The sequence below is a fragment of the Canis lupus genome, chromosome 13 (genome assembly GCF_003254725.2).
Source record: "Canis lupus dingo isolate Sandy chromosome 13, ASM325472v2, whole genome shotgun sequence".
Lineage (NCBI taxonomy): Eukaryota > Metazoa > Chordata > Mammalia > Carnivora > Canidae > Canis > Canis lupus.
The window spans coordinates 21,391,350-21,406,506 of NC_064255.1; the positions used below are offsets into that span (position 1 = coordinate 21,391,350).

General features: G+C 44.0%; 1 long non-coding RNA gene across 1 annotated transcript in view; it reads right to left on the reverse strand.

The window, feature by feature from the left end:
- LOC112662285 (uncharacterized) overlaps window positions 1–14,713 on the reverse strand; it is a 48,065-nt gene extending 33,352 nt beyond the window's left edge. The window contains exon 1 of the long non-coding RNA XR_004809982.2: window positions 14,408–14,713. This is a non-coding gene — a long non-coding RNA (uncharacterized LOC112662285). The remainder of the gene's footprint in view (window positions 1–14,407) is intronic.
- Between the last annotated feature and the right edge of the window lie 444 nt (window positions 14,714–15,157).

A 15,157-nucleotide genomic window follows, 5' to 3' on the forward strand; every position in this document is an offset into this window, starting at 1 on the left:
TTTCTATCTAATCCAGTAATCTTTCTGTATTAATTTCCTCCTGCTGCTATAACAATGTACCACATCTTCGGGCTTAAAACAACATAAATTCATCTTAGTTCTAGAAACCAGAAGTCCAAAATCAGTTTTACTGGGCTAAAATCAAGTGTCAGCAGGGTTGGTTTCTCCTGGGGGCTCTAAAAGAAGATGTGTAGCCCTGCCTTTTCCAGCCTCTAGGGTCACCTACATTCTGTAGCTTGTGGCCTCTTCCTCCTCCATCTGCAAAGCACATCACTCTAGCCTCTGCTCTTCCGTCTCTCACTCTGATATTCCTGCCCCCCCCCCATATAAGGACACTTATGAATATATTGGGCTACCTAGATAATCTGGGATAATCTACCCATCTCAAAATTCACAACCTAATTACACCTGCAAAGTGCTTTTTACCTTTAAGGTAATGTACTCATAAATTCCAGCATCGGAACATAGACGTCTTCGGAGGATGGAGGAGCATTTTCCAGGCTACCATACCATCCTTATATTTCTTTGTTAAATCACCTGCATATACCCAAATTCTCTAATGCTCTTTGGGTAAGCTTTAACATCTTACTGGTTCTTGCACTAATTAATGACTCAAATAAAATCTTTGATATGATACAATTTGTACTTTAATTTAATTCGATTAATTTAATATGTACCTGAAGATTATAATGTGTATTTTTAAAAATTACATTTAGCATAGCTCTGTGACCCCAGACAAGTCACTTAACCTCTCCAAGTTTTATACCTCTGTAAGAAGGATGAAATAAATAATACTATTACTTAACTTTGGGGGTTGCTGTGATAGGGAATAAATGAGACAATGTATGTAAAGCAATTGGTTTAGGGCCTCGTGCATCCTAAGACTTCAATGAATGTTAGATGCTGACGTTGATAAGAACAAGTGCTCTGGCTCTCTGTATCTCCACCTCCCTAATACCCAAATGCTGTGCTCAGCACTCCCTGTTTTCCTCTGCAGCTCTCTAGCTTTAGGACCAGTCAACCAAACAACAGCTACTTTTATTCAGTTTGCAAAAAAGCACCCTCTCTAGGTGAAAAAGGCAATGCAACTCCAGCCAGAACACCTGACTTGGCAAAGGGGTGTTGGCTGGTTTTCAGTCTCTGCCTGCCTTTCCCCTTTCCCCTCTATGGGACACACAAACTGTACCCACAGTGTAGGGAGTCTCTACGATTTTAAAACTAATTGATTCTGGTGATTATCATAAGAAACACTCCATATTGTTCTCTAGACAGAAACAGAGTGATGTAATAATCATCTGAGCGGAAAGGCAGGACTTGTCTTTGTATTGATTTCCTGCCAAAACATGGCACATTGCATCAGACAATTGCTAGGAAACTTATTAGCCTCAATAATGTTATTCTTGCACACACACACACACACACACACACACACACCAAAACTAAACTGAACTAAATCTGCCCAGACAATGGACAGTCATCATTCAACAGACTACCAACATTTCGTCCCCGGGCGTATATAACCCTGGATGAAACTGCACAAACTTAGTAAACTACAGTTACAAACACATTGAACATAGAACTGCTTAAACTCAGTGTCATGTTTACACAGTTAATATGTAAATGCACTATGTAAATATGTATACTCACTCTATTCCTTAAGAAAAAAAAAAAAAAAAGACCAATGCTTAAGATGACCAAAGCAGCCTTGCCACTCAATGTGCGGTCTGGATCACCAACATCTATAGGACCTGGTTGCTGGTTAGAAATGCAGAGTCTCGGGCCCCTCAGACCTGCTGAATCAGAAACTGCATTTTAACAAGAGCCCCCAGGCAATTCAAATGCACATCAAAGTTTGAGAAGCTCTGTGCTAAGAACTTCTGAGTGAAAGCGGTGGGTGGTAATATCTTTCTGAATAGCTCTCTCTCTTTGTAAGGAAAAATCACACTGTTGCTACAAACCAGCAGGGATGTCAGGGAAGGGAAGTCACTGAATCATTCTTTCTACAAACATTCATTAGGGCCTGTTGTGTGCCAGGTACTATTCTAGGTGCTGAGATACAGCAATGAAAAAAAAAAAAAGAAAAAGAAAAAGAAAAATCCCTGCCCTGGAGGGTCAAATGAATAGTCCATACGTGTCAAGAGGTGATAAATACTACAGAGTAAAATTAAAATGGGATGGGGAGGATGACATTTTTGCACTTTTTTAAAAATTTTAAATCTTTGTTTTCACATTTTTCTTTCTTGTTGCTTCCAAAAGGAAAGGAGAGCATAGTTCTGCGATTTTTGCACTTTTAAACAGCATGGTCAGATGATATTTGTGCAAAGAGCCAAAGGAAACAAAGAGACAAGCTTTGCAAATATTTACTGGAATAGCATGGCAGGTAAAGGGAACAGTACATGCAAGCCCCGGGGAGGAGAAATAACAGCATGTGTGTATGTGGATAAAAGTGATCCACTGATGAGTGCTGGAGAGGAAGAATTGCTGATGAAATTCTCGAAGGTGGAGGATGAGATGGAGCACACCAGGGAGTCCAGCCTGATAAAGGAGCATGGAGAGTCTGACCAGTAATGCCGGAAAAGGTCGAACATATGTGTCCAACGTGAGTAACCTGGTAAATAAAGTAACAGAGCTCCCAGAGGTTTCCTCCAGTGTCTGTGATTTTTCCCTGAAATAGGAATCAAGTTAATGGGTTGAGAGAGAGAAGAAATAAATGCTACAAGTATAAGCAGGAGGATAAGGTCTGAAATGGCACGATAGAAGACAGAGTGAACAGACCAGGGAAGTGCAGGTTTGTTGAGCAACACTAATTCTTCCTGGTGACACATCGACATCTTCTTGACACTATCCTTCAAGTCTGGAGATGAGGAGAGCGTTGGGGGTTGGCAGGGAAGGAAGGGGTGGCCTTCCCCAGAAGACAGGGAGCTCCTTCTTGATTCATTGAACCTGCAACTGGAAATGCCTAGCCTAGCATTGGAATTTCCCTGGAGAAGGGGGCTGCTAGAAGCAGGAGCCAAGCTTCAGGGCCCCATCCTGGAACCTTCCCTGAGTTGAGATTCTAGACACTGTCACTTACTACTCTGTAGTAAGAGACATTCCCCACATGAGAATTGGTCCTCCCCACAAGTGGGAATGTCTTCTCACTTCTCTGAGTCGTACCCCTTTGTCTTCAGGCTTTCCTAGTGCTATTACCTCTGCTGAGACGTTTCCTCTTCCTTTTCCAAGCCAAGGAAATGGTCCTGGTCTGCTGCTCAAAGATATATACTTTAAATATCCCAATAACTGGCTGTGTTCACCATTCATTCATTTATCCCATCATTCATTCATGAAATACTAGTAAGGAGCATTAGGAGAACAAATGGGATAAACCCAAGTTGAAATACAAGTTCTGCCGCTTACCAGTTGGGTGAAATAGACAAAAACAGCTGTACCAGAAAGTTTCTGACTACTCCAAGGCTGTTTTCTCTTCTGCAAAACAGAACCATTAACAATCTTCCTCATAGGGCTGTGTAAGAAGTGAACTAATCAAGTTAACCCACAAAGATACTTAATGCAGTGCCTGGCACATAGTAAAAACTCAGTAAATACTAGGCATTATCAGTCACAAAGACATTTTGCTAGGCACTGTGTTAAGTGCTGGGAATACAGAGATAAAGTGGGTCACTTGTGTTTCACACATCTCATGTTGTAATGAGGGAAACAGCATCTAAACCGATACACTACATTGTGATGCGGTTAGGTAAGAGCTATGCCAAAGAAATTCATACAGTTACTACTGACGTGTAATGAAGCAAAAGATTTCATTGCACCTTGGGAAGAAGAGAAGTCTTCCTGGGGTGATATTTGGAACAGTCATCCAATGACTAGATGTTTGCCAGATGGAGAAGGGGAAGGGCATCCCAAGTTGAAGGAACAACATGGCACCTTGAAAGGGCAGTGTGCCCATGAAGCTGTGAGAAGCCACAGTCATTGGAATGGAGGGGACATGGAAAAGAAGAACAGGAGGTGAAGCTTAAGAGGCAAAGGTTCTCATGTGGGGAGGACCAAGTTTGCCACGCTAGCCCTTCTAATGTGATCTTACAAGCAAAGGGCAACTGTGCTGAGATTTTCAGGCAAAAGAACAAGATCAGGATCTTGGCATTAGAATGGAATGTAGATAAGAGGAGGAGCAAGACTGAGGAGAGACCATCTAGGAAGCTGTTGTAATAATGTAAGTGAGACATGGTAAGAACCTGAACAGGGCATTGGCAGAGGACATAGGAAAGAAGCTAAGGATGGGAGAGACCATTCTGAAATAAAATCCATAGGACTCAGGAATGTGCTGGGCTGATATGCGGTAAGAAGATGAGGGAGTCATTCACCATCAGCCTATTAAATTCACACGGCTATGGGTGTCTGAAGCAGAGCCTCAAAATGTTTTAGCCAGTGACGGCCCCAAGTTTAGGGCAGCTCAACAGTTACTTTGGAGCATAGCTTCTTTGACTTTGATGAACACTTGAGCATTTCCTCGTAATCATGTAATAGTAAAGCAAATAGCACTCACTGCCCTCAGAAAAGACCATACAGCCATGTGTCTATAATGCAAATGTAATGTTGCTATAATATTAACTATTATGCAATGTGTGTCCTGCAGATGTGAAACAGAGAATATAAGACTTAGCAGAGAGAAAGATCTACTTCATGGAGGTGCTTGTCCATGAGTACATTTTCAAAGGCTAGAGATGGGCACTTCAAGAGGGAGGAAACACCTGAGCTGAGCAGGTGAGCAGAAAGGCACTTCTCAGGTGTGTTCTGAGAGCCCCTCATTCTGTGAGATTCTCTAGAACAAAAAGACTCATGGTCAAAAAAAAAAAAATCTGGACATGCAACCCCTGATCATAGCACCTCTCCTTGGACATTCACAACCCTCTCAACATTTTAAAGATCCTGAGAAACCCCACAGTTAAAAATAATTTCTCTAGGGGCCCCTGGGTGGTCAGTTTGTTAAGCATCTGACTCTTGGTTTTCAGCTCAGGTCATGATCTTGTTCTCCAGGGATCGAGCCCCACGTCAGGCTCTGGGCTCAGCACCGAGTCTACTTGAGATACTCATTGCCCTCTCACTCTGCTCCTTCCCCTACTTTAAAAAAAAAAAAAATCTTTTAAAAAAATACTTTGTCTAGTGGGAAAAAAAGCAAGTCAGTGGTTACCTGGGGCGAGTTGTGGGGATAGGAAGTGGCCCAAGGGAACATTCTGGAGTAATGGAAATGTTCTATATCTTGACTGGGATGCTAGATTACATGGTTGTATGTATATGTCAAACTCATTGATCTGTACACATAAAATGCATACACTTTGATACATATTTTGTGTGTAAATTATACCTCATTTAACTTGATTAAAAACTATAATCTATTAGTTTTGTTTGTTTTATATTGGAGAACTTTTTAATTATTTTCATTAATATTCCCTTGAAAGGCCTATTTTACCACCATCTGGAGAAACACCAGTGTGTGAGTTTCCTATGGCTGCTGTTTCAAATTACCACAAACTTGGTGTTTAAAACAACACAAATTTATTACCTTATAGTTCTAAAGGTCGTAAGTCTGAAATGGGTCTCACTGGGCTAAAGTCACTGTGTTCCCAGGGATCTCTTGGTTCTGGAGGCTCTGAGGAGGGGAGGATCTGTTTCCTTGACTTTTCCAGCTTCCAGAGGCTGCCCAAATTCCCTGCCTCAGGGCATCTCTTCTTTCATCTTCAAAGTCAGCAACCACATCACTCCAACCTCTAACTTCCCCAGCTCTCCTTCCCTGACTTCTATTTCCCTCTCTCACTCACAAGGACCCTTGGGATTACCCTGGGCACCTCCTACATCATCCAGGATCATGTCTTCATCTCAAACTACTTAATTGGATCACATCTGCAAAGTCCCTCTTGCAGGTTCCAGGCATTAGGACATCTTGGAGAGGGGCCGTTATTCTTCTTAACACAACCAGTTTTTAATGTAAAATCAGAGGAGTGAATAGTAAGCCTAGAAATGAAGGTTGAGGCCAGATCAGGCTAAAGGATTTGGTAAGCAACAGGCATAATTTCTTTTCTTTTTTTCCAGGCAGAATTTCTTTACCATTAAACTGGCACATTTATGTGTTTTAAAATATGAATGCTATCATAGAGTAAAAAAATTTTTCCTCAGATCCCCAGCCATGCAGTCTCCCTCTCTGGTACCAACACAAGTTCCTTACCACTTTCTTATATATTATTCCAGAAACGATCCGTACCTACATAATTCTTTTACACAAATGGTAGCACAGTATAAAATTGTTGGGCAGCCGGGGTGGCTCAGTGGTTTAGTGCCGCCTTTGGCCCAGGGTCTGATCCTAGAGACCTGAGATAGAGTCCCACGTTGGGCTCCCTCCATGGAGCCTGCTTCTCCCTCTGCCTGTGTCTCTGCCTCTCTCTCTCTCTCTCTCTCTCTCTCTCTCATGAATAAATAAATAAAATCTTTAAAAAAAATAAAAATTGTTCCAGTAACTTTCTAATTACCCCTTGACAATATAAGTTAGGTATCATACCAGAGCAGAACAAAGTGAGCTTCTTTTTTTCTAAAGTTTTTTTCTAAAGTTAATTTGCTTTTTTTTTTTTTAGTAATCTCACACTCACAGCTTTGAGATCAAGAGTCACATGCTCCACTGACTGAGCCATCCAGGTGACCCCAAAGAGAGCTTCTTTATTCACTTCAAATGGATAGATAGCATTTAATTGTATGGACCAGTGATTCTCAGCATGGTTGTTCATTAGAATGGCCTGGGAAGATTTTAAAAGATCCCCAGGAGTTCCAGTTATCTGTTCTCTACAATAAACCACCTCAAAAGCTAAGAATCATAAAACAATGACCAGTTTGTTATGTTCACAATTCGGAGGGCCAAGTATTCAGGCAGGGTGTAGTAGGGATGGCTTGTCTATGCTCCACAGCGACTGGGGGTGGAGGGCACACTCTGGTGGGGTGGTTTGAATGGATGGGAGATAGCAGGAATGGTTTGATTGGAGCCACGGATCTGGGGCTTTGATTCTGACATCAGCTGGAAGCCTTGGTTACTGTCTACATCATATTTCTAGAAGCTGAAGTATATAAAAATGCTTCCTTACTCACATGCTTAGGGCCTGGGCTGGGGCTGAATAGAGCCCTCCCCCTTTTTCTCTCTCTCTCTCTTTTTCCCCAACCCACCCTGCTTCATGCAGCTAACTTGGGCCTCCTCACAGTATAGTGGTCTGAGGATAATCAGACTTCTTACCTAGCAGTTGGCTCATCCCAGAACTTAAGTTCCGAGAGGCCAATGCAGAAGCTACAAAGCTTCTTATAACCTAGCCTTGGAGGTCTCAGACTATCTATTTGATCCCCTTCTATTACTTAAGCAAGTCCCCAAACAAGAAAAAGGGCATTAGACTCTATTTCTCAATAGGAGAAATAGCAGAGAAATTGAGATCATTCTAATATACCACACCCAGGTGACCTGAATGTGCAACCAGGCTTAAAAACCACAGTTACAAATGTACCAGATCTTATTAACCAAGCCTTTATTGATGAATGTGCAAGTTGCTTCAGGTCTGCTGCTACTACCAGTGATCCAGCACTCGGTATGTACGGCAGCCATCATTTCACACATGGGCAAATATGCCTGAGATAAATTGCTGGAAGTGAAATTGGTGTGGATTAAGGATACCCGGCTGGCTCGGTCAGTAGAGTGTGTGACTATTGGTCTCAAGATCATGAGTTCAAGCCCCACACTGCATGTAGATATCATTAAAAAAAAAAGAAAGAAAAAGAAAAAGAAAAATTGGTGTGGATTAAACATTAGGCACTGGATGTTTTTGAGGGATAAAGTGACACAATCGAGACTGAACTTTAGAAAATCCAATCTGTTCACAATACCCAGGATGGAGCAGAGGGAGGCAAGAATTGCAGGAAGAGAGACCAGGGTTATTGTGGTCAGATTGATTGGGGATAGATAGAGTATAAGGTAGAAGAGCAGCTAGAAAGGGACAGGTGAGTCAGAGCACCAAAATGCTATGGTTCTTGTTATAAGTGATGGAAGATAGAGGCTGATGGGGTGATAAACTTGGTGGTAGGGATGATATGCCCTGGGGTGCTCATGGCCAGTTTCTTAAAAGAGGTAGGACTTGAGGTGGAGCATGCAAGATGAGGAAGGTTTTAATAGGCAGCAAGGAAAGGCACAGATAATCTTTCTACCAGAATTTAATGTGTTAGAAGACATGGAGGAAGCTTTTTTTTTTTAATAAAGATTTTATTTATTTATGAGAGAGAATGGGGGGAGGGTCAGGGAGGGGGGCAGAAGTAGACTCCACGCTGAGCAAGGGACTCTGGGATCATGACCTGAGCTGAAGGCAGACACTTGGCCTACTGAGCTACCCAGGTGTCTGAGAAGCTTCTTCTTGGGATAGATAATCCATCTAAGCACTTAGGGCTTAGCCAGTGCCTGTCATACAGCAAATGTTCACAACTATAATGCATTATTCTCAAAAACAGCAAGTAATGCCTCCTAAAAGCTTAACAAATTGGGACATGACTTTGGATGGCACTGTCAATGTTCTCGTTATTTCTAAACAGATCTGTATGGAATGGGAAAAGCTTTGGTTGGGCCGTAGATTATTCAACTATAGGCCCACTCTGAACCAGATAGTGGGTTTCTCATTCTATCCATCAGTTTCTCTTCCTTCCAAGGGAGAACCAGTGGGAATTGACACTAGCTGGACGGAGAATCCCTAGAAGCCCATTCCTGACCCGCCATCTCCCTCTCACCCTAGTACTCATCTCCTTGTCATCTTGTAAAACTTGAGTCCAGGAGCTGATTTTCCTTGGGGTCCATTAACAAAGAAAAGATCCCAGAGCAAATATGGAAAGGGTCTCACTGTAAGTGCTTGAAAGATCCTATCTGAAGACGTGTTCCAATTTTGGGTGGCACACAGTCATGAGAAGAAGTAGCATCTGGATAAAATCCTATGACATGGCTAACCCTGATCATCCTTTGGGTCTCAGCCTGAAAAATCCTTCCTCCAAGAAGTCCTGACAACCCTGAAACTGTTTGAGTGTCCCAATCTAGGCCTTCTTACACTCTGAATCTCCTCATCATAGCAACTATCACACTACTGTTATTCTTGTGGTTACGTGTCCCATACGTGTACTCTCTTATACACAAACTCTTGTTTGTATGTCCCTGTGATGGAGAGACTCCAAAGTGACCCCCCAATGATCCCAGTGACCCTGTGTTTTCCATGCCTTCATATAATCCCCTCCCCCTGAATATACGTAGGACCTATGACTTGCTTCTAATTAATAGCATACAGCAAGATGAAGGGATGTCCTTCCCGTGGATATGTTAGGTTACATAATACTCCATTTCAGCAGACTGGAGCAGGAGACTCTGCTTTCTGACTTGATGAAGTAACTGGCCTTGTTGAAGAAGCCCATATGGCCAGGGAGCTACAAGAAGCCTCTAGTTGTCATGGGCAGTTTCTATGGGTAGCTTCTAGAAGTGGTAACCAGGAAAGAAAAGTTAAGAAAAGAGATGGGGGTTGGGGGTGCATTGAGACAATCAATGTTCTATGGCCTGATGGAATCCAGCTGATAGTCAGCCAAAACCAAGGCCTACAGTCTTACCATGGAAAGAAAGTAAACTCTTCCAGCAACCTAAATGAGCTTGGAAGTGGATTTTTCCTCAGTCAAGCTTCCAGATCAGAACAGAACAACTCAGTGGATGTCTTGAGTTTAACCTTATAAGACCTTGAGCTGAGGGGCCAGCTAAGCTGTGCCCAGACCCCCGACACACAGAACGTGTGATACAAAAATGTATATTGTTTAAAGCTTCTAAATGTGTGGTAATTGGTTACAGCATTAGAAAACAAATATATCCTCCCCCCTACACACACACTGGACAATAAGCTCGTGTGGGCAGGAATCATGTCCATAATGTACCACCCCATTGTACCTCCATCACCTCCCATGGTGCTCAACAAGTATTTGTTGAAGGAATGTACATCATCCCTACAATTCTTACAACCACTTGACAAGAAGTATTATGTTTACTTAAGGTTTACTAAGACTGAAAGGAGGTAAGTGACGTTTCCAAGCGAAGAGATAGGACTCGAACTAGTACCTCTTCAGGCCAAACCCTAAGCTCATTCACTAACATCACAGCTGTAGGAACAGTGCAGGCTTTCCATCTTGGCAGAGCCAGTGGAAGCTTACACAAATTATTGTCCCTAGCCCACGCTCATTGCAGACATCACTAATAAATCCCTATATGCTTTCGGGCTGCGTCCATTGCAAACCCTCTCAACTCAGCATTTCAGTAGCCACGAGCAATTGATCAGAGCTGGCCAGGGAGAAGAAACCTATTCATCATCTGAGCTCTGAGCTCCAAGTTCTAGCTATATCTCCATGCACCCAAATTTGGGATCCATTCCTAGGAATTATGTGAAATAATATGAAAGAAATGAAAGTCTGAGTATAGGTAGAAGTGGTACCCAGGAAAGAAAAGCCAAGAAAAGGAGGTGCAGGGAGACAATGTTTCTAGAACCTTCCCCTCAGAGGAAAGCCTTACAACATTTCTGGGCAGGAATTCCCCTAATGATGCAGGCTACAGCTGGGTTCTCTCATGGCTGAATTCCCCAAGCTAACTGATGGTTTCTTCCTTGAACAGAAATCAGGCTCAGCAATTAGAATCCTTTTTTAATTATTGTCATTGCCATGCCATCCCGGCTGATGACTTTACCAGGGGTGCAATGGATTGAACATTGGCCATGGCTGATATTTTTGTTGTTTTGACAATTAAGGTGTTATGATTGCCTGAGGGGTTACAGTTTTGATATTTTAAACATTAATCTCCAGGAAGGAAAGCTAACTGCTCAAGCAAGGAATACCTAGGCTGCCATAAACGTGATGGAGCCTTGAAGAAAGAAAACAGACTGAAAAGTGAGGCAAACGGTCAACGAATTAGTTGTTTGGTTTTGTCTTTATTGTTAATAAATTGATTAAATCCACTTCGCCCTGGGCATTAAATAGACGAGGGTTACCAAATACATTGTGCTGACAATACCACCTCTCATGCCGTGGCAGGCATTACTAATTAATCACATCATTCTCTCCTCCCTGAGTCCCAGCTTGGTCTTGGAACTCTTCCCAACACAGAGCTCCAAGCAGCCAATAACAATCTATCATTTTGGATCTGCAGGCAAAACTACTTGCCATCCAAGAGTAGAGGCACAGCCCCAACTCACAAGTTACCAAACAAAAAACAGTAGGGTAAAGCTTTTGGATTAAGAGCACAGACACTGGACTGAGACTCCTTGGACTTGAAGCCCACCTCTGCTCTCCATTAGCCATTCCATGCCTCAGTTTTGACACCCATAAAATGGGAATGATAGCATCTACCTTGTGAAGCTACAAGATGATTACATAAGTTCAAATATGTACAAATCCCAGAAGAGTACCCGGCAAACATAAGCACTATTCTTCTTATATTCTTATACTTTGAATAAGAATATTCTTATACTTTGATTCTCTTTGTTCCATGTACAAAATCTAGCTCTCCTACTGGACTGTAGGCTCTTCAAAGGTAGGCACCATGCTTTTCCTTCTTTTGCAGTCCCGGCGCTTAATATACATAGGAGCTGAGTCAGTACTTGTTAAATAAACTGTTGAATCAAACTCTTCCAGTGAGACTGGCAGACTCACTATTCCTCCCCCAGCGCCTTTCGCATTTCTGCCTCCTGTCTCTCCCATTGTTTCCCACCCCCACCCCCCCATACCTCCTACCAGCCTCTCTCTCTCTCTCTTTTTTTTTTTCAGCCTCTTTCTCTTTAAGGCTCCAATTCCTCTTCACCCTTCTACGCTCCCCACCAAACCCACCTGGCCAATATTCACCTGATTCCTACCCATCCTTCAGAGCCTGCCCAGCTGGAGTAGTTATTCATCTGCTCACCAAATATTTCCAGCTTTCTGCCTTCTGGGCACATAGTGGAATTTTACTTTCTGCTCTGCCCCCCCGTGGTTGGGTGCAACCATATTAAAAGTCTGGCCCATGACTGAAGAATTTGATTGCTGGTGTGAGACCCTCCCAGTTTCAGATCTGTTTCCTCTACGACCACAACCGGCAATGTTCCAACCTGCGGCTGCTCCACTTGTCTGGTTCAGAGTGAAATTAGGGGGGCAGAGCCACTAGCTGACCCATGATGGACCAATAGCATGAATGAGAAATAAATCTTCATTTCTTTAAGTCCCAGAAATTTGTTGTTGCTATTTCTGCACCATCACCTGATTTATCCTGACAGATACATTACCTTAAGGTCAGCATCCTCCTGCAAGCCTGCTCTAGCTACCCTGACCCACAATAAGTTCTTCAAAAGGGCAGGGGAAAAAAACCCTCTTACTCATTTTTATCCCCAAATCTAGCATAGTGTCTTGCACACAGTAAGTGCCCATTAAATGACTGTTGAATAAATGAGCAGTCATTAATCTCTGGGCCTCTAGTTTCTCAATCTGTAAAACAGGATAATAAATTTCTCATTCTTCTTACTTTGCAAGGGTGTTGTGGGGCTAGAGTGGAATTATGTGTAAGAAAGTGCTTTGTGGACTATACAATGATGAACACATCTCAAGCATTATTATTAGATAATAAACTACTGAGAAAAGTTCTCAGAATTCATTCATCCATCTTATCCTTGGTACTATTCCAGTTTGATAATTAACTACCTCCCCCCCACACACACACACACACAATTCTTAAGTTCTGTTGCTGTTCTTAAACTCAAGAATAATGACAGCAGTCAATATCTACTGAGTGTCGATACATGCCAGGCACTGTGCTGGATGCTTTTCATGCCCTTGTTATTATAATCCTCAAAGAGTCAGAGAACTTGGGTACCATTCGCTTATGTTACGGATGGCAAAACTGAGCTTCCAGAGAGTTAAGTAGTTGACCCAAGGTCAAATGGCAAGAAAATTGCAGAGTCGGGAGTTTGATCAATAACTCCAAGTATTTGGAGTCCTTGGAGGGAAGCTATTAGCCACAGCACTATTCTCCCTCCCAAGGAAGGTGTGAACTAAACACTCTGAACTGGGCAGGGAGGAGCATTGCACACTCAGGCGTCTTCAGTGTGGCCACTGAACCAACAGCAGAGACTCCATGTATGCAGATAACCAGACACTGCACTCATTTTCCCAGAGTCACACTGGTTGAGTTGCTGCTGGATGTTTTAATATACACACATCCATGTAGATGAGTCCACTCCCAATTTAGGAAACCCAATACACAGCAAGACAGACAGACAGACACACACACACACGCACACACACACACACACACTTACTTCTCACTTTAGAAAAGTTCATGCCATAAAAAGCATTTAAAATAGGGTCAGTTTTGTGACTGTTTGCCCAGTGCAGTCACACAGGCCCAGCCCTCAAGGGGTCACCCATGCCTGGGTTTTGACGCTCTGTAATCACCATCTTAAATTTCTCCAATTTTACCTTTGAGTGTGTATTTTGCCAATGAAGTCGGATGGAACAATGCAGATGCTTCAGAGGTCCAGAGCCTTAGCTCACGCACAGTCCCAGCCCCTGCCACCTCCCGGCTTCCCAGGGGAGGAATCTCAGCTGTCCAAGACCCCACCCCACGTGCTCCAGAAGCCCTCGTCCCTGTCCCCACCGGAGCATCCACATGGAGAAGGTTGGGTCAGGCAGTGTGTGGAGCAGAGCACTAGAATCTACATCTGGGCATAGTATTTAACCTCCCTAAGCCTCCATTTCTTCACCTGTAAAACGCAGATAAAACCAATACCTTCCTTGTAGGGTTGTTAGAGGAATTAAATTTGAAACCCCCTGGAAAGTAGTGAGGTCTGTGGCACACAGCAGCAGCTCAGTAAAGGGCAGGTGTCACATTCTCACCATGAGCTGCAAGAAGTGGTATTATGACCCCAGGTGTCAGCCGAGAAAGCGGGGCCTACCCAGATCAGGCTCTGCAGCCAGAGGACCCCTTGTGGAGGAGCCCAGATGCAAACACCCTATGGCTGCCAGATGCCAACAGCCATGTCCTTGACCCCCATACCACACTGCTCCATCCCGAAACAGGGCCTCATTTGATGGCCTGAGTCCCACCCCAGGCCTAAATCTGAGGTCCTCAAGCCACACAGCCCCCTGAACTTGGGGATCCAACAGAACCCTGTGGCTCTTAAAGTCCTGGTGGTGATCAATATAGCCCTACCAGGTAGCAACCACCACTACCATGCGTGGGAGCCCCAAGAGACCTCCAATTCGGACGTCCCTTCCACAGAGCCCCATACAGTGCCTGCCCAAACAGGTACCCAATAAGCTTCTTTGACAAACTATGCAGCTGATAAGGCTGCACCGTACCTACCTACCATTTGATGCCAACACTGAGCAGTGGGAGGCGTGCAACAAAATAACTAGCAGCAGCTCAATTGAAACGAAAGGCAAAGGAGAAAAAGTGAGCCAGACAGACCAGGCGCACACGTCCCAAACCAAGGCCTTCATGCCTTTGAAATGGAATCCAGGGAGATAGCAGGAGCCCCCCTGAGAGCCGGAGGGCCTCTCGCCTTCCCTGGATTGCCGCACTCTTCGGGAGTCTCCAATTTCTGATCTCTGAAGCCTCTGTGCAGGGGTGTGTGTGAGTCAGCCCTGGAGCTGGCAGCGCCCCGGCCTCGCGTGGAGTCCAAGCCCGTCTCTGACACATGGGGGGGGCAGCGGAGGCAGGAGTGGGTGTTTGCTGACAAGCAGCTTCATGGGAACGCTTGCCTTGGCATTTCTCAGTGCTGAATCAGGGAGAAAAGTTGGGCAGAGTGCTGCGGGGTTCAACTAAGGGGGAGGAGGAGGGAGACCAGAGCCCGGGGTGCAGGAGCAGTAGTAGAAGGAGCAAGAGGACCACCTCCAGAAGGCCTCCTGGGTGCATTCCCTGCGCTCTCCTAGGCACCCTCAGCGCAGCCCTCACAGGCCAGGAAACCCTTCCAAGACCTGTTTTTCTCTCCTGCACACAGAGAAACCCAGGCTAAGAAAGAACAAGAGCTATACAGCTAGCCAGTGGCTAAGATGGCATTCTAGCTCAAGTCTAACAAAGGCCCGAGGTTCTCTCATGTCTAACCCATCACTT